Genomic DNA, 20,456 nt, shown 5'->3' on the forward strand with positions numbered 1-20,456 from the left:
CAAATATCTGTCATCTGGTCGTCCATCTAAGTAACTATGTACGGCAAGTTACCATTTTGTATTGCTCAGTATTAGGTTCTTTATTCTGCTTCACTTTGCTAAACAAAAGCTATTAAGACATGTGACAATGCAAAAACAGAGGTGAAATTAACATACTGCTAAAGCAGTAAAATGATTCTGAGAGAGATTTTTGATTTTTAAAATTCTACTTTATTTCATACAATAAAACACACACACACACACACCACAAACAAATGTACATTTTCAGGGGTTCAACGCTAAGGATTTTTCCAACTGGACTGATTGGACCAGTGGTTCAGATTTTTACTTGCCCTGCCAAAATTTTCACTGGTCCCACCAAAAAACAAAAAAAGTTATTTGCTATTTCTTAGCCACATATATTAAACAATGTGTCACTAAATATTGTCTGTGAATCTAGAATATAATATTTAAATATTTGAAAATTGTTAAAATATTTAGCAGTAAAATAAAGAGTGCGGAAAATGTGCAGGTACTGCAAAAAAAAGGTGGCTGACTTAAAAGTGACAGCAAACTTTAAATTTTTTTCGTTGTGTTGTACCCATGTAAATGTTTCCACAACGTTAGAAGCAGACGTTTTTCGTCGGTTATGTTGCCGTCAATTAAAATTTAGTGACAAGGCAGCACTGCCCGATCGGGCCAGTAACTATTCTGTCTACTGTCCCGAGCATCTCTTACGCTGACCCCGGGCCATCGGGCAGTCTTTATTGTTGAGCCCTGATATTTCTCAAGCCATTTTGTGAATTTTAGTTCTCCATTATTAACAGAGCACAACATATCTTTATGAATCTACACATTTTCGAGTTCTTTAATATTATTGAATCAAAATAAATAAATAAATTGTTCTTAGTGCTTTATTTGTCTAGGATCACCAATGTGAAATAAACTGCCAACTATTCTAGCATATGTTTTTACACTGTGTATGCCCTTCCAGCTGCAACCCTGTACTGGGAAACACCCATACACATTTAGACACACTCATACACTATTGCCAATTTTTTGTTTACCCAATTCACCTATACCAAATGTCTTTGAACTGTGGGGGAAACCAGAGCAAACACCAAGCCAACATAGGCTCCACACAGAAATCCCAAATGGCCCAGCCAGGACTCAAACCAGCGACCTTCCTGCTGTGAGGCAACAGTGCTAACCACTAAGCCCACTCAAAATTAAGTCTTACTTTAAATTAAACTTTTTAAAAACTTGCACCACATCGAGACAAATCTCCCTCTCTTTTCTTATTGTGCAAATCCCGATTTTGGCTTTTTTGCACAACAAAATTTTTAATTTGCTCATTTCCTTTGAAACTTAATAACCTTAAAATCTGCAAACTTAAAACTAAACCATCAGAAAGAAACCTTTTAGCTTTTCATTATGCACAAAACAATGAAAGTAAACTCCGTGAGCTGATCTAGAGAGAGAGAAACTCCCAAATGTTTATAAGGCAGATCAATCTGAGATGCTGCTCTCTTATTGGATGAGACAGCCATGATGGATGAGCGAAGTCAGTATGCTAATGCTCATCTTGTTTAGCTAACACCGTTTCATAGTAACCTAGTGCTTTAAAAAAATACCATGGATGGATGGATGTTTGTGTTCTTGGCTTTGTGTCTTGTTGTCTACTTGGCTTATTAAAAGGAGGGGGAAGCGTTGGCACATTTCGTTTCTGTTGCTACTTTCTAAGGATTGATGAAACTCTGTTGAATTTGTGTGAGTCAGCAGAGAAACCTTGATCAAGAAAAGAGGCATAACGGCTCGTTTAAGCGCTCATATGAAACAAAACTCAATAAGCAAAAGTAATATCAGAAGTTTCAGTGATATAATCACACTTCTGTTGGATGAAAACTCCTCTGCCGGCTCCGAGGCACATGAAAACAGAGCTGCATTTCACTCCGTCTGACTGAAGTCTGTGTTCACAGAGGGAAATATCAGTGCACATATGAGGGCAGATGTCCCTTTCTTGCTGTCAAGCTTGTTGTTGCTTTCTTCTAATGTAAATGAGTCAACACTCCTAAACTCTAATATTTTCTGAACAACAGTAGGATTTCTCACAGCCCCCTCTCTCTCTTTCTGACTTTAGCCTTCTGTCTTTCTTTTTTTTATCTGTCTTTTATGTCTTTTTGAGTAGAATGCTTGGCTTAGAGGCTAAGATGAGGTTACATACCATTTATTATTATCAAACTTGGCATTATTCTTAAAGGAATAGTTCAACCAACCGCAAAAAAAATAAATAAATAAATAAATACTCTCAATTTACTCACCATCAGACTATTCATATTTAGGCAGTATTGGATAATTAAAAAAAAATATATTAGTAATTACATCATTCATTCATTTATTCATTCATTTTACTTTGACTTATTCTCTGATTTATCAAAGGTCACCACAGTAGAATGAACCGGCAACTATTCTAGCATTTTACACAGCGGATGCCATTCCAGCCGCAACCCATTACTGGGAAACACCCATAAACTCGCATTCACTTATTCCACCGTGTCGCCCTAATTGCACTAATAAAATTCTATTTAAATGACTGTTTTAATTGCGTTGTCTTAAAAGTAATTTAATTACTAACTCAAAACCACCTAAAATACATTCCAGTGCATGCTCCATAGCAGTGTTTCCCAAACCTGTTCCTGGAGGCACACTGACAGTACATATTTTATATGTCTCCCTTAAACCATTCATTTTAATTTTTAGAGTCTCTTCTAGTGTGAGATTGTCTAATGTCTCTTCTGATGATTTAATTCAGGTCTGTTTAATTAGGAAAACACAGGCTCATTCTGAAAACGTAGCCGTATAGACTTTTCTGAAGATTCCTCTATCTTTATATTCAGAGGGACATATGGCTGCCTTTCGTCTGTAAAATTAACTTTATGTGGCTATTATTATGACGCTGCTACTTTTTGTGCTTACCTCTGTGTGGATGGCTTTTCTGCTGTTACCAGTTTGTCTAGTGGCTCGCCATCTAGGTCGGAGGATTTGAGACACAGAGCGTAGTTTGACAACAGGGTTCAGGTTCCAAGGAGAACGGTTCCAGAAAGTAAGTAAATAAGTAACACGTTAAGAATGTGGTAAAATCTGAAAACATGGTAAAAATAAAGCAGCCGGTAGGGCTTTTTTTTATATAGATTGCCTTTGAAAACACTGTCAATAGTGTTTTAGGAAAGTGAGTGGGTGCTGGTCAATCTGTGCTTTTGAAAAAAACTATGGGTTGGGTTTAGGAAAGGAGGTTGGTGGGGGGATCAGTCAGTCAGTCAATCGGTCAGTCAACAGCAGCCTCTGGTGGATTTAGAACAGCAGGTGTTAATGGTACTGGCGAGAGAAATTTGAGATCTTATAAAAATTGAACACAGGGCCGCTGGTGGTTTGCAAAAACAAAAACTACAAAAAAAAAAATTAATAATAAATTAGCTCCTGGGATGTAATAGGCACTTTCCAGAAATGTATTTAGGGCTACGTAATCAGAATGAGCTTGGTTGGATTAGGAAGAGGTTGAAAATGTGTACTGTTGGTGTGTCTTCAGGAACAGGCTTGGGAAACAATAGCCTATAAAAAAGTATTCCTTTTCTTTTCAGCTTAGTCCCTTTTTTAATCCGGGGTTGCCACAGCGGAATGAACCGCCAACTTATTCAGCAGAGTTTTTTACGCAGCGGATGTCCCTCCTATCGCAACTAATCTCTGGGAAAAGGCCTATAAAAAATAAATTTGTAATTCTTTAAACATGAGTCAAACAATGCCTTTTTAGTTTTATTAAAATAATATTAAATTTAAAGAATATATGTATCAGAAATTAATGAAAATGACAATTTATTGCATACATACACTATAAATTCAACAGTCAACTTTATCAAATGAAATGAATGTACTTAATTTACAAATTACTGAAAGTTAATTCTACTCGTTTGAAAAGAGTTTTATACTCAGTGTTGAAGGCAATGAGTTAATATATTACTTCATTACTTGGATTATTATTAATGGATTATGTTCACAGTAATCGTATAGATTAGTTTTTGAACTTAAATGGTTTGTTGCAATCGGTTTCCACAAATGGTTTGAGTTGACTGATCTTTTTTGGGTTTTACAGTGTACCACATAATATATTATCATAAATTTCTTACTCTAAATATGGTTTCTTAAGCATATGATTCCATTTATCTGAGGTTTAGGATGACTCGGGATTAACAATATTAAAATAAATTGCTGCTTGTTTAAACTACTTATTTAAAATCAGTTAAACATTATTTTTATTTTTTTTTTTGGTAGTTTGTTTTTGGGACAACTTAATTGTTTAATGTTCAATCCACTTGAATAAAAAAAATACTTTTTGTTGGCGCAACATTAAGTAATTATGTGGAAGCCAACGTTTTTTAAAGTGAGTGTGAAATGCTCTGAAGTGTGCTTGCTCTACACCCTGTAAATAAAAAATAAGCTGTTCTGTATAAATCAATTCAGAAAATCACAGTAATTTATTTTATTGTTTTACAAGTATGCAGAATTATTCTCTTTGTTAATTAAGACTGTTATGTTTGTTAAAAAAATAAATAAGTAATTATAAGAGTATAAATATAAAAGTGTAACATCTTTAATAGAGGTGAAAGGCTATGACTCATATTTAAGTAATTAAAAGAGTGTAATTAATATTGTTTATGCATTAATATTTTCAGGCATATTAAGTAATTAAATTCCTTATTAAATAACTAAATTACTTTTTAAACAGAGTAATAAGACATGTAATTTCAATTGTATGATCATCCATTCATTCATTTTCCTTTGGCTTATAGTCTCTTCATTTATCAGGGGTCGCCACAGCCGATAAACTGACAACATATGTTTTACGCAGCGGATGCCATTCCAGCTGCAACCCAGTACTGGGAAATTCTTACAAAAATACTTATTCACTTCACCCAATTTAGCTTACTGAATTCACCTATAGCTCATGTGTTTGGACTGTGGGGGAAACTGAAGCACCCGGAGGAAACCCACGCTAACACGGGGAGAACGTGCAAACGCCAATTGGCCCAGCCAGGACTCGAACCATTGACCTTCTTGCTGTGAATTGACAGTTCTAACCACTGAGACACCGTGCCGCCCAATTATGTAATCACTGATTTTATTTTTAAAGTAACTCATTAAACACCAGTCCCACTTCAAACCCACACTATTGGTTGAGTCAAGTGAGCGGCGTGTTCACAAACTATTTTTAAAACTGAATTCCAGTGACGAAACGGGATGCTGACAAACACCAAGGCAGCAATGGTGTTATCTTCAAAATGTCTGTGCCAATAATCCAGATGAAAAATGTCACGACGATAGTTGATGTGAAAGCAAGAACCGGCTGTACAAGAAGACGGTTTACTCGCTAACAACAATGCTGAGAATGCTTGCTGTACTTGCTGTACCTTTCCTGACACTTTTTAGAACACAGTGACACATGACATTGTACTAGTGAGGCTGGATACGTTAGCATTAGCAAGGGCTTAATTTTAATACACATTTATACTTCTCCCACACAACAAAGCTGAAAAGAGCAAGCTCCACTCCATCCATAAGCTAAAATGTATTCAAACAAAACACATCAGCTAATTTCTCACCCACCTGAAGGATTTAGCATTTTTAGCATCCGTTGGTTAACTTAGCATGGCTCTGACATCTTCCTCGCTTTCCTGCACTTTTACACCCGACATTAATATGCAGGCACTTAGCGTGGGAACATCAGCTAAACACCCGCTAGAACACCAAGCCATCAAAAAGCTTTAAATTAGCACACAGTCCCACACACGCGCACGTCAGATGTAGCATAAACTGCGCTGTTATCATCTTAGGCGCCCTTTTCTGAGATCTCCTCCACCTGTAATTGCTTTTAACATGGCTGGATGCTGCTCCGCACCCCCCTTCGCCCCCCCTTCATCCTCTTGTTTCTGTGAGACAGCTCCGCCAGTGACAAGTTAACAGCCCGACCAGAGAACAAAAAAATTGTGCCAGTCCTTTTGTCTCCCTGGCAGATGGAGTTCGCAGTATGCCGTTTGAAAAAACCAGCCTACGGCGCACGAATTCCATAACAAACAGGGAAAATCTCTCTGATCACAGTCCATCTTTTGCTATTGTCATTCACAAGCCATTGGCTCGATTATTATCGCATTCAGCATGCGCCCGCCGTGCGTCAATGATGCAAGAGTCATGTAAATCAGTCATAAAAAAAAAAACAAGGTGTGACAAGCGGGAGAATGAAATGAAGCAATATTTTCCGAATTGATTTGGCATGTCTTCCTGGGGTTTGTTGGGATTTTTTAAAAACGTGTCCCCTGTTGACATCAATCTGTTCCCCAATTTCCTCTACTGTCACTTCGAAGATGAGCACAAATGAACGAATAATGTCTCGGCGGCCACCAAATCAAAGCTACAGAAGTGATCGCTTGTTTTCTAAGACTTACCAGTCCGAACAATTACTGCGCACCAAAGACTCAATTTTTCAAAAGCCAGAGTGTTTCGCCCATCAGACGGAGAGACAAGGAGACAAAAGGCGATTTAAATGAAAGCAGTCCTTTCATTTCCCGTCAAAGCTGCATTTTTTTAAATGTAGTAATATTCCAAGATTGCCTAATCTGCTTCAGTCCCTACAGATGTCATTCAGTCTCAAAGCTCATTGAAACAGGATAAGTGGTAATTGCAATTAAGCATGAAACAACAAGAATGAAATACCTTTGATTGGCTGAATTGGTGCATTTTAAACCACAAACCATATATACTTCAATGATGGTCATTCATAAAGTTATATTAAATTTATTGGCAGCCCATTAAAATAAATTGGAAATAATTATGTATGGCCAGACTGAATCTGTGCACGCAGAAATCTGCAGATTGCCACAAATTTTTGTGTCCATCGTTGATTCTATTTATTTGCTAGTGTAAATGTAAATATATAATTATTTGTTTTTAATATATTAATTTCAGTAATATTATTGTATTATTTGCAAATGTTTATCTTTTTTTTTTTTTTTTATAGATATATGAGCAATATCACACGAGTAGCAGTGCAATATGGCTGTGTATCAAACGGTGGCCGGGAAGTGCAAAACAACATTACAAAGTATGAAACACTTTTACTAAGCTCGAGACAAATGTACAGTTTGGAAAACTTTTTTACCTATTATAAGACACAATACAGGAAAAACAATTTTTACCAAAAATGAAACAAATTTACATTTTAGGGAAAAAAACAAACAAAAAAAAAACAAGATGCAAAACACTTTTATCAGTCCCGAAACAAACTTACAATGGCAGATTCTTTACAGACAGGTAATGCATTACATACCAGAAGTGATGCGGTGAAAAGCGTTGTTGTCGTTGGTGGAGAGTGCGGTAAATTTGTGTTGTGGAGTACATGGGGTAAATAAAGTTTATGGTGACCGAAGAGGGACTGGGGTCCATCTTCGAGCGAACACATGAGCAGCCTAACGGGATTTTGCTTTACATGTGGTCAGTGTTTGAAGTTTCTAAAGGACGTAAACCAGATGGAAACACCAGATATACTGCATCAATATGTTCAATATTTTAACGAGGCCCACTCGTAAGCTGTAATCGTGGACATGATGTTCATAATTAACCCCGAAAAGCCAAAGCAGCGCAAACACTATCAGTTTCTGTGGTATAAATACAGCATTACAAAGTATAAAAGAGAGAGGTCGACTTAGCATGGCACTTACCTGATTTATGATTCGTTCAGCTGTAGTTTAAAACTTATGTTGAGTTTTTCTCCCTCTAAGGACTTTTTGCAGTTTTTGTCGTCATCTTGTGGTGGAATGTAAACCGTCACCTCAGACAGGCTGATGGACGCCGATGCACTGAATCTCCTAGTATCTCCATAGTTTAAAATAGGCTCTATCCTTATAAATAAAATGCATAAATGCAATCTAAACGACTACATTTTCTTTAAAAAAAAAAAAAAAGCCTCAAAAGTACATTGTTGTCCAACAGCTGCAATTTTAGTTAAACTATAGAGTGTCATCTGCTTGTCGCTGTATGTGGGTACACAAGTGTGAAGGGTGCAGAAGCTGTACGAGTGTTGCTATTTGAAGAATATTGCATGGCTATCAGCCAAACAGATTTAAGAAACAGACAAGTGGTTCTATTGTATTTTATTGGGTATTGTATTGTTTTTAGTTACTAGAGTTTACTCTCAAAATAGCTGTACAAAAATTCATAGATCTTTTACATAGTTCTGTGCAGAAAGAGCAAAAAAAAGTAAAGTGTTTATTGCAATGATTAGTATGTTACTGGTATGTAATATAGTTTAGAACAATTATATTAACTCTAATTGATGCAGTGTATAGCCTTTTGTTTCTTAAATAAATATCACATGGCCATATTTCAGGATTACATTCCATTAAGTATTCTATTGGATCCCACTGAAAGCCTCTAGGTAATTATCAATACTATGTCTGAGCCAAAAATGAATCAAACAGTTGTCAAAACAATGTTATGACAAAGAATTGTTGGCAACATAAACCAAGCTACAACTCAGATGACTTTAAACAATCTGCTTGGCCAGGAAATTTATATTCAGTATTAATTTATTTATTTTTGCTTTGTTTATACCACAAAACTTGAATAAGCTGGAATACAGATATTTGTAAACCTAGAATTTTAGGATTCAGAAAATCCAAATACAAAGAAAATCACCTTTAAAGTTGACTAAATGAAGTGCTTAACAATGCATACTTATAATCAAGCGCTAGTTTCTGTGCCCAACGATCAGGTTGGCATGGCCCTCACCTTCGACCACCACCCGTTCCACAATGCTCCGGCCCCTTAAGGCTCCCCCTGCGAGTGGTGGGCCTGCAGGCTCTCATCAAAGGATTTCAACTCTGTTATTCAAAGACGATGTTGTTCTGTTAGCTTCATCGAACATGGACCTTCAGCATGCACTGGGGCGGTTTTCTGCCGAGTGTGACGTGGCTAGGATGAGAATCAGCATCTCCAAGTCCGAAGCCATGGTGCTCCAACTGAAAAAGGTGGTTTACCATGTCCAGGTTGCAGGAGAGTCCTTAAACAGGTGGAGGAATTTAAGTATCTTGGGGCTTTGTTCACAAGTGAGGGAAGGATTGAATGTGAGATTGACAGGTGAATCGGTGCAGCGGCAGCAGTAATGCAGTCAATGTATCGGTCCGTTGTGGTAAAGAAGGACCTGAGCCGTAAGTCAGAACTCTCAATTTATCGGTCAATGTACATTCCAACTCTCACCTTTGGTCATGAGCTTTGGATCATGACTGAAATAACAAGATCTCTGATACAAGCAGCCGAAAATGAGTTCCCTTTGCAGGGTGGCTGGGCGCACCCCTTTAGATACTTGTAGGGTGAGGAGCTCTGTCACCCGGGAGGAGCTCGGAGTCGTGCCACTGATTCCTCCACATTGAGAGAAGTCAGCTGAGGTGGCTCAGGGTTCTGTTTCAGATGCCTCCTGGACGCCTACCTAGGGAAGTGTTCCAGGCATGTCTCACCGGGAGGAGAACTCGGGGAAAACCCAGGACATGCTGGAGATACTATGTCTCATGGCTGGCCTGGGAACAGCTTGGGTTCTCTTGGGTGTCCGGGGTTCTCTGCTAAGACTGCTGCCCCCGCGACCCGGCCCCGGAAAAGTAGATGAACATCAAATGAAATGGAGTTATAATCAAAAATTAAGTTTTTATTTATTTACAGGATGCATATTACTGAATGTCTTCAAGCAACCTGATCTTAATTTATAATCAATTAATTTGAATGAATATCATGCAATATACAGTTAGTGTGGTTTTGTGGTGCAGGGTCACAATTTATGTGGGTATGTATTTATTTAGTGTGTGTTTATATATAGATAAAATAAGCCAAGCAAAATTTCTCTAATTTGTGTGCTCATGCTTTCTGCTGCTTGAGCAAATATTTCTCAGTTCTCGACAGCACAACACCACCACAGCTCCCACTCTCTTGCCTTTACCAGCATCAGCACTGGCTTCTCTTTTTTCACAGCTGTCACTGAGACTGAAGAATAGCAGCCACACACACACTCCCACATGTAGTGCAGAGCTGGTACATCACCTCAATCACTTGCCAGCTCCTAAAACCATGTTTCAGTTACAGGACCAAGTGAGCTGCATCATTATCTACGGTGTACATAAGATGTTGTACAGTATCTTGTGAGACAGCGTCCTAACCAGAAATGAATCAGAAGTTACGTTACTGTAGTGAAACACCTGCATGCTCAGTTATCAATAGGTTATGTGAAGTCACAATAGCTCTTACAAGATGCCGACCTACCACTACAAATAGTAAAAGTACAATTAATATTATCTTCTTTACTTTTTAAATTAATTTTATTTACACCAGCATAGATTTTGTATTTATTAATTTATTATTATTATTTTTTTGGACAATTTTGATGCTCTTGTTTCTTAAAACCAGGACAAAATTCAACCTGAAGTCTTTGTCTTTAGATAAAATAGATGTCATAAAGCCTAGTTACTACACTTTGCCTTTGTATGGTAGTAAGTGTAGAGCAATGTTGCTTTGCTACTTTCCCAGCAGCAAAAAGATTCCATATGTGGGCGACTTGATGAAACAGAGAGAAACTGGATCCAGATAGAATTTTGTTGTCCATTCTTTGTCTTTGATCTAAAAGATCCCCTCTGTGTCATAGCATTTAGAAATATACATTAATGAACAAAAACATTATGGAAAATAACAGGTGAAACAATAATTAATGATTGTCCCCTAAGAAGACCACATTTAATTAACTAGGTCATAGGTCTCAAACTCAATTTCGGGAGGACCACAGCTCTGCACAGTTTTGCTCTAACCCTAATCAAACAAAGCTGATCCAACTAATCAAGGTGTTCAAGACTCCTAGAGACTATAAAGCCTGGTTTATACTTCTGCATCAAGTGACCGGCGTAACCAACGGTGCATGCAACGCGCGTAGCTGTGCATTTATACTTCTGCGCGCTGTCTCTGTTGGTCTACATTAACACTTCCAAAACGCTTGTTGGCAGTGAGGTTTTAATGTGTCTCTGTGTCGAGTTTCTTCGCCTGTGTTTTGTTCTTTCTGAACGCTTCCGGGATGTACAATTGGCTCAAACTCGCTCGGACGTGCAACAACTTTAACTCTGAGGTAAACACAAAACAAAACTTTCCATTCAGAGCTCCTTCACGGGACTCCACACTTGTAAACAATCGCTCGATCGAGCTTTCACCACTTGCGCGGCTCTCGGCCCTGCCCAGACACGTCAGCGCTACCAAGCCGACCAATCACAGAGCTTGCGCTATGCGTCTTTGCGCCGTGTAGTTACATTTTTGGAGAAGTGCACGTCAGTGACGCTGACGGCCATGGCATAGGGCTATGCGTCGACACGTAGGCTGCGCCGTAGCATACGCGTGCATTTGATGCAGAAGTATAAATCAGCTTTAAGGTGTGAGTTGGAGGTGGTTTGAGCTAAACTGTGCAGAGCTGCGACCCTCCAGGAATTGTGTTTGAGACCATTGATCTAGGTAGATTGGATGGTAAGCAAACACTTAGTTCTCATTGTCAGCATGATGATGCAGGAGTGATGGGTAGGCCCACATGGAATCTGTGCGCGCAGAATTCCACAGATTTTTAGCCCATCATTGATTCTGTTCATTTACTTGAATGTGTGTAAAATTATATTTATTCTGTTTTTAAATTCATTTTAGGATGATTATTAACTTATATGAAAATATTCATATGATTTATTTACAAAATAGTTTGTAAAGTAATATTTTCTGTCTTTTAGTAAAGATGTTATATGAGACCTGCTTTGTTCATCAAATAAAGTAGATCTAATTGAATTTGCATTTTAAACATTAAATATCAGTTAAAAAGATATATCATATCATAATCATTCCGCAGAAATCTGCAGATTTTTAACAAAATTCTCAGTAGAAATAGCAAAAAACGTCCGCAGATTCTGTCTGGCCCTAGCGATAGGTTAGAATGAAAGTAAGACATTAAATACATCTTAAAATAAGGCAGTGATTGTAGCAGTTAAAAATTAAAAACGCAGCAGTAAAAATGTAACCTGGTTTACAATGTTTCTTTAATTTATGGTAAAAACCATACAGTGACTTTTCCAGCAAACGCTTGGTTGTGTTTTTGTCTGTTTAATAAAGGCATGACATGCATATGGTGGCAATGGTATATTAACCAACATAGGTTCATTCTGAAAACGTAGCCTATATAGATTTTTGGAGATTGTGAATTATGTAGCCAGAAGTACGTATGGCTGCATTTCATTTTTTAATTGAAAGCTACGGCAGTCAGGCGCTCTTCCTTATCGAGCTGACATCTTACCTCCATATTGATGGCTTTCCTGCTGTTACCAGTTTGTCCAGTTAGCTTGCCATGTATGTCGGTAAACTTGAAGCAGAGAGGAGATGACCACGATGACAGGGTTTGAGTCCGGTAAAGAACAGTTCCAGGAAGCGAGTAAAACAAAAACAGAAGCCAAAAATGTCAACAACAGGGTGATAGTAAGAGTGTGGTAAAATGTGGTAAAAATCAGACAAGGGCTTTTCTTTTTCTAAATTGCTTTTTAAATTTGTCGGTTGGGTTTAGGGAAGTGGGTGGGTGGGTCAATCATTGCTTTTTAAAATACTATTGGTTGGTTTTAGGGAATGGAGTGGGTGGGTCAGTCGACCAGTCATTCAGTCTGTCAAAGGGTTAGTCGACAGCGGCCTCTGGTGGATTTACAAGAGAATAGCAGTGGGAGACATTTGAGATCTCAAAAAGCATACACAGCGGCCTCTAGGGGATCCGTGGAAAAAAAAAATAAAAGCAAAAAACAACTTCTGCCAGAAATGTATATAGAGGTATGCCTTCAGAATGAGCCTAGGTTGGTTTTAACAATATAAATTAATGAAAAACAGTAGTTTACCATAACATTTGTACCTTTGTACTTTGTATTCTGAAAACCCCACCGTCAAATTTTCTGCACTAAATTTTACAGATTTATTTTTCAATTATTATTTTTACAGTGCTGGGACAAACTGTTATGGTAAGACAACCAAGTCAGAGCATCTCTGAGAAACCATGACTAGTCAGCTGCCACTGGTTAGCAGTAGTAAAACTGCACCAACAATAATCAGACGAGGCACAGTCCACACACCAGTGACACTGTTTTCACAACCCAAATGTCATAGATCCATAAGGGCAGGAGTCAAAAAACTTAATCCTGGAGGGCTGTAGTTCTCCAGAGTTCAGCTCCGAGTTACCTCAACAAAATGCTTAAGAATACCTAGTAAGACATTAATTAGCTTGTTCAGGTGTGTTTGAATGGAGATAAAATCTGCAAGATACCAGCCCTCTAAGACTGGGTGTGATGACCCCTGCACAAGGACAAGCTATTCTGTCTGACCGGAGTCAGATCATGCAGTACAAGACCAAATTATAATGGGAGGAATGTTTTGAAACAAACACACACAGCCTGCTCCTTATGAGTCTGCTTAGCTGCAGACCCCAATTGCTTTTATGACCTCTGTTCACCATTGAAAGTACTAATGTTGGGTATTTAGACGTTTAAACAAACATAGGAGCAGTGGAAGGTACAGTAGTAGGATAACGACAAGCTAGTGGAAGGATGTGTAATGGTATGGGCAATGTTTGTCATGGGTTCATCCATTCATCTGGATGTAAATTTGATATGTTCCCTATACCTAAACGTTGTACTTGTTTGCTGCTAGAAATGTTCTATTTCTGCTGGATAGTGTACCCCACCACACTGCACACAATGTTCAGGCATTTTTGAACAGGGTTTAAAGAAAATTACAAAGAGATCATGTTGTTTTTCTCGTTTTTAAATTTACCAGATCCCTAAGCATGTCAACTTCTGTGTGGTGTGCTGGACCAACCAAAAGCAAGTTTAATCCAAACCAGGTCCATCTTGTAACTGACAGGACTTGAAAGATTTACTGGTAATGGCTTAATTGCCATGGGGCACCTTCTGGAGTATTGTTTAGGCTAAGCATTGATGGGTTTCTGCAGCCCATGGAGGTCTAACATCATATTAGTCAGGAAGGTGGTCTGGTGGAGCAAGAGTGATGTTGTAATCGATATGCTGCTGTGAACCCTTTGCTTGGCCATTCATGTGGACAAAAATTTGACAAGTGTACCTTACCTAAATACTCTACCTAAACACTGCTTCATGTAAGGGGTGTTCCTTCAGAAATAGTTTGAACAGCATTATGAAGAGTTCACAGTGTTGCCCTGCATCTGTGGGATGTGCTGGATCAACAAGTTCAATCCATAGCAGATATATCTTGCAATGGACAGAACCTAAGGGATTTACTGCCAATGTTTTGGTGCTAGATGCGCAGGGTAGAGTTCAAGCATTGATAAGTTGGCTGGGTTTTGTGTGAACATGTAGGTCCAACAACTCGTCATTTATGAAGATGGTAGGACGAGGACAAGCCAGTGTGATGTTCTGGCCAGTATTCTAATGGGAAACCCTGGGTCTGGTAATTTATGTGGACAGGAATTTGACAAGGACTACCTAAAGATTCTATCCTTCATGACAGTCATGTCTCATGATGTAAATGGCCGCTTCAGTAGGATGTGTACTGGGAAACCCTGGATCAGGCCTTTCATGTGGAAATAAATTTGACATGTGGTCCCTACCTAAATACTGTACATATACACTGCCTCATGCAAGTGGTGTTCCTGCATGCATGTTCACTGCATGCATTGGTCATTCAATTGTTTGAACAGTATTATGAAGAGTTCAAGGTGTTGCTGGATCAAGAGTAGACCTCTGAAGGTGCCTTGTGCAATCCACAGCAACCAACAGGACCTAAAGGATCTAATGATAATGTTTTGGTGCCAGATACCACAAGGCACCTTCAGAGGTCTACAGGGCACCTTCAGGAGTCCATGCATTGATTGGTTAGAGTTGGTTGGAGTTTAAGCAGCGCATGAAGTTCCAACAGCAAATTATCCAAGAAGGTGGTAGGATGGGGAAGCAATTGTGATGTTCTGCCCAGCATTCTAGTTGGAAACCCTGGGTCTGAATGGCCTCGTCAGTAGCATATTGGCCCTACCACACTGCACACATGATTCAGGAATTGTATGAACAGCATTATGAAGAGATCAAGGTGTTGCTCTGGACTCTAAATTCACCAGATCTCAATACAGTTCAGCATTTGTGGGCTGTGCTGGACCAAGAAGTTTGAACAACAGCAGGTCCTCTTCACAACCTAAACAATTTGAAGAATCTGTTGAAAAACGACTTCAGGACACCTTCAAGAGGCTTGTAAAATCTATGGTTGGTTGGTTAAGTTTTAGGCAGCATACAGAGGACCAACTTCACAAAGTTTTGGCTGATCTGTGTATTACTTACTTGTGATACTTTACATTTGGTGTACATTTTGGCCAAACAAAAAGGCTTAAAGATTCAGAAGATCCTTTACTTTCAAGACATGTAAGGCTTTAAAATGCTGTTTTGCTCTGGGTTTGAAACAGAATCTGTCACCATATTTGAATGAGCCTCACATGGTTTCCCAGACGAGCAGCGGCTCCAGGCAGCAGAACGAGGGTCATATATCTTGGTAGACACTGATACGTGGAGATACAGCAGGTTGATTTTATTGTGACCTTTACTTGAAATTGCCATCCGTTATATATTCCGGAGGTATGGAAATGCAAATGTTTCAGGGATAGAGAGAATGAGGTAATGCCAACGCAATGCATTTAGTACAGCAAGAGGAAGAGCAGATGAGTTGTCTTTCTTTTTTGTTTGACATGCATGCCCTTTTCAGACTTTTTGATCTGGTAAAGCACAAAACTTGTGCACAGCTAATTTCCTGTGATGCACTAAACAGCATTGGCCATGTCTCAAACTGCTTCATGCTCTCATCTGGCCTACAGTATTAGTGAAATCACACACACATTCACAAACGGAGAGATAGAGAGTGAGAGAGAGAGAGAGACTAAGGGTTAAAAAGGATGCGTGGAACAGAACAGATGGTCTTGAATACAAACTCTCTTTTATTTGGATTTTCACTTTGAATTAAATGAATCTGAAATGCTGTGGTCTCAATGTAAGACCTTTTTCTCTCACACATTTTTCTGCATACTTGTCACTTCAGCTTGCTTTGTTGGCATAATTGTTGACATTTACAATAGCGTCAACAAAGAAAATTAATAAAATATAGGGCTTTGTTGTGTATAGAATATTCACTCCGGAGGAAACTGGGGAGAGCATGCAAACTCCATACAGAAATGCCAACTGACCCAGCCGGGACTAGAACCAACGACTTTATTGCTGTGAGGCGACAGTGCTAACTACTGACCCACCGTGTTGCCCCGTGTATATTATATTACAAAATTAAATTAACAATAATATTAATAATAGTAACTGCAACAATAATAATCTCGGCATATACTATACCTACTGCAGAAAACAAACTCTGACATCCATAATTATACAGAAATAAAATCACTTAAGTCAATTTGGCTTGCAGTATTTAAAAGGCCGCCAGTAGACCAAACCTGAGAAAAGTTTACCACAAAAAAGAAAGCTTATTGACAAAGAAAGCTTGACATATTTTGCTTACATGACTCTCGGAAGAAATATTGGTGAGTTTCATTGGGGACAGTAAATTTAACTGATGAAATTAAAATTATATGATTAATAAATGCTGTTCAAGCATTGTTCATTCTTCTGAACACAACATGTGAAGCTTTACAAATAAATTGTGAGAAGCACGTGATATAATTGATCTCGACTGGTCTCTCATCTGTAATCATTAGTAAGCCAATCAGATCATTGCAAACTCACTATAAATAGCCTGAATAGCAATACTCCGTCATCTTCATTTTTGAAGAATACCACCACTCACCCGACATCCCCCTTTCTTATACTAGGGGGAGCTCTCGAGAACTACCTGATATTATACCCCCTTACATCCTCATTGACCAAGCGGGAGCCCTGGGCTCAATTATCTCCGAACTCAGGGTTCTCTCCCAGGACAGCATGCCAAACTTGCTATTATTATCTAGCAATATCTACAATCCAGGCTCATTCTGAAAATGTACCTCTATATACATTTCTCAGGAGGTAAATGTTTTTGCAGTTTTTGTTTTCGTAAATCCTTGAGAGGCCACAGTGTGTGCTTTTTGAGATCTCAAATTTCTGTCACTAGTGCAATTCGCACCTGCTGTTCTCACATAAACCTACTAGAGGCCGCTGACTGAACGACTGACTGACTGACTGACCGACCAATAAACTGACCCACCCTCCTCCTTCCCTAAACCCAACCAATTTGATCAATTGATCTGGTTTTGTCTTACCTGGTTTCTGGAATCGTTCTTCACCGGACTCAAACCCTTCCATCGTAGTTAACTCCTCTTTGCGTCTCAAGTGGAGATGGCGAGCTACTAGGGATGTAACGGTATCAGAATTTCACGGTACGGTAATACCTCGGTATGAATGTCACGGTACGGTATTTCTTGAATCATTTACAGGAAAAACAAAACTTTTGAAAATACTCCAAAAAAGTGCCAAAAGTGTCAATGACATACAAATTAGCCATCTATCTGTAAGCTTTGAAACAGGAACTTCAATTTTAATAACAAAAAATTATTAAACCATGTAAGAAAAATAAAGTTTCAATTTAGTATTGTTGAAAACTCATCACATTCAACATTTAATCACTCACTCACTTACTTAGATAGAGATGGGTTTAAAGGAAAATTATCATATAACTATAATCTGGTAAAAGCTGGTATCTCTGGGCATTTACAATGTCCCCTGCAACAGAAAAAAACCCTCTCATTTGGGACTGAGGATTCTGGGACAGAGATATGACTTGGCCCATGTTGACAGCAGTGGGTAACGTTGTGCATTGTCTTTCCCCCACTTGAGAAGACAAACCATGAGTGAGATAGAGGTCTCTTTGCGGTACAAGTCAATGTCTGCATCAATCTAAACAGTGTGCTGTGTTTCTGCAGTCCCCATGACTGCTATTAGTCGTATTCCCCAACTTGCAGGCACGTGCACACATAGGGCTCAACCTGTGCAGTGCACATGCCCTTTTTAGTCTTGGATAGAAAGTGCCCTTCCAAAACGATCAAAAGTGCCCCCGCGACGCGACACAACCTCCGTCCAGCCCTTCAGTAGACAACACTGCTCTTGAGTATGCGCGCTCAACCCCCCCTCGGCGCTTTACAATACGCGCGCAACAACACAGCTGATCAGAACGCGCGCGACAACACTGCTATTCAGTATGCGCGCGGCGACAACACCCGCTTTAGGTTCGATCATTTCCATCTTTTTTTCATCTCCGCTACTAGCAGCACACTCCATTTCCGCATTACTGGATCTGTAGCGACAGCAGACCGCAAAGGATTATGGCCACGCCTGGGCTGATGGGAAATGTAGTTTAAGCTACCTCCCGTTCGCTTCATTCGCCTGAGCAAATTTTCTCAGAAGACCTATAGTTTTACCGAGTCATGCGACTTCGGTAATATCGAAAAAAATTAATATTGCGGTATGACGGTATTTACAATACCGTTATATCCCTACGAGCTACTGTACAAACTGGTTATAGTGGGAAAGCTGTCCATACGCGGGTAAGCGGTCAGCTGGTAAGCACGAAAAGGAATGGCGTCATACTGCCCCTTAAGGTTTGTTTAAAAAATTTAAGGCAGCCATAAATACCTTTGGCTACATAATTTGCAGCATCCGGAAACGTATACAGGACTACGTTTTCAGAATGAGCATATGTTGAATATATAAACTAGCAATAAGTAATGAAACCTTATTATAAAGTGTGACCCTAATTTTTGCATAGTGTAAAGATGTATGAAAAAATTTGGTTGATATTTAAAATGTAATATTGAAATACTCTTTCTTCTTATTCGTCAGCCCAAATGATCAAATAAACTGAAAAGAAGAAGCACAAAGCACAAACAAGCTTTTATTGATGTATAGCTCTGAATAATCATAATATTATTTATTTGAGATTTGAGGAAAAACTCAGAGCTCTTTCTTGTCTCTTTTGTCTTCTAGACCAATAAATCACCAGATTGTATAGGGCTGACGGAATGTTTACCTGTTGGTGCCACTTGACAAATCCCACTCCATGAGATTCTCATCCTAGGATGTGATCATTCTGATCTCTTCTCAAGATACAGTAAGATACTCATTTTCATCCCTTTGCAAGCACCACTTAGCCAAGAAATAAAATAAAGCATAATATAACCTGAATCTCTCAGACACAATGTAGATGAGCACTCTGCATCTTATTTTACCTTAATTCTTCTCACTTCTTCTATTTCTTTTCCTATTCATATTTATTACATTAAACACTCGCAACATTTCCAAGGCAGAGATTCATTTAGTGCAGATGCTAATTGGCTTCTAATTGATTAACGAGAAGCACCAAGACCTGCTTGCAGGAGCTTTTAATTATATATACAGTGTGGATGAGAGCAGTGGAATACAAAATTTCCTCTTATTTTGTTCAACAGTGTTTTTCAGCGGATGTTCAGCTGGTCACGAGTAATGGGTTATTGATGTTTCACAAACAATTACTAGCTAACATGTCTCAAACATAAGCAAAGGGAAGCATTTAAAAAGAACAACGGTCGGTTTTTAAACAGCTGCAGAGACCCCAGATTTCTGCCTTTTCACAAAGTCTGCTCTAAAATATAGGTTGGCACTTTGCCCACTATGCTATCAGTGCCAGCTTTATCAGTTTTTAAGGAGGAAGAAAACGTGATACCATATTTTTATATACAGAGGGGATAATAAGTATTAGCACGTCATGTTTGTTTATGGGAACTATATTTCTAAAGAAGCTGTTGACATTGAACCAGATTATAGTAAAAACCTATAATACACACATAAAAAAACATTTAAAAAATCAGAAAAATTAATTATGTGTAATAACAAGAAAATGACACAAGAATAAAGTACTGAACTACTGAAACATAGTTAATACTTTATATAAAAGGCTTTATTGGTGATGGCAGCTTAAAGACACCTCTCATATGGAGAATGAAGTCACGTGAATTGCTCAGTTGTGAGTTTTTCACAGAACTGTGTAGAAATATTGATGGTTCTGTGGGTCCTGTTTATCAAATCTGATCTTTATTTTGTGTTTTATATTGGATTCAAGTCAGGTGATTGGTTGGGCCATTCCACAGCTTGATTTTCTTTCTCTGAAAGCATTTGAGAGTTTCCTTGGCTGTGATTTGATTTATCATCTTGCTGAAATGTCCACCCTGGTTTCATCTTCATCATCCTGGAAATGTAGATGTTGAACTGAAGCAGCTAATATTCATTTACAATGATAAAGGGCAGAGGGTTGCTGAAGAACTACTTAGGGATTTCAGAAGATGTCTGGGCTTTCACTGCCTTTCTACACTTTGC

General features: G+C 38.6%; 1 protein-coding gene across 3 annotated transcripts in view; it reads left to right on the plus strand.

Annotated features, from left to right (window-relative positions):
• The window catches only part of LOC137487485 (uncharacterized), a 133,461-nt gene that overhangs the window by 17,250 nt on the left and 95,755 nt on the right, over positions 1–20,456 (plus strand). For 2 of the 3 annotated variants that reach the window (XM_073930331.1, XM_073930336.1), the window contains exon 3: positions 19,092–19,215. The exons of the other annotated variant lie outside the window; for it this stretch is intronic. The gene's annotated coding sequence lies outside the window, so the exon portion shown is untranslated. The remainder of the gene's footprint in view (positions 1–19,091; positions 19,216–20,456) is intronic. 3 annotated transcript variants of the gene reach the window in all.

This window comes from Danio rerio, chromosome 2, assembly GCF_049306965.1.
Source record: "Danio rerio strain Tuebingen ecotype United States chromosome 2, GRCz12tu, whole genome shotgun sequence".
NCBI classification, from domain to species: Eukaryota; Metazoa; Chordata; class Actinopteri; order Cypriniformes; family Danionidae; genus Danio; species Danio rerio.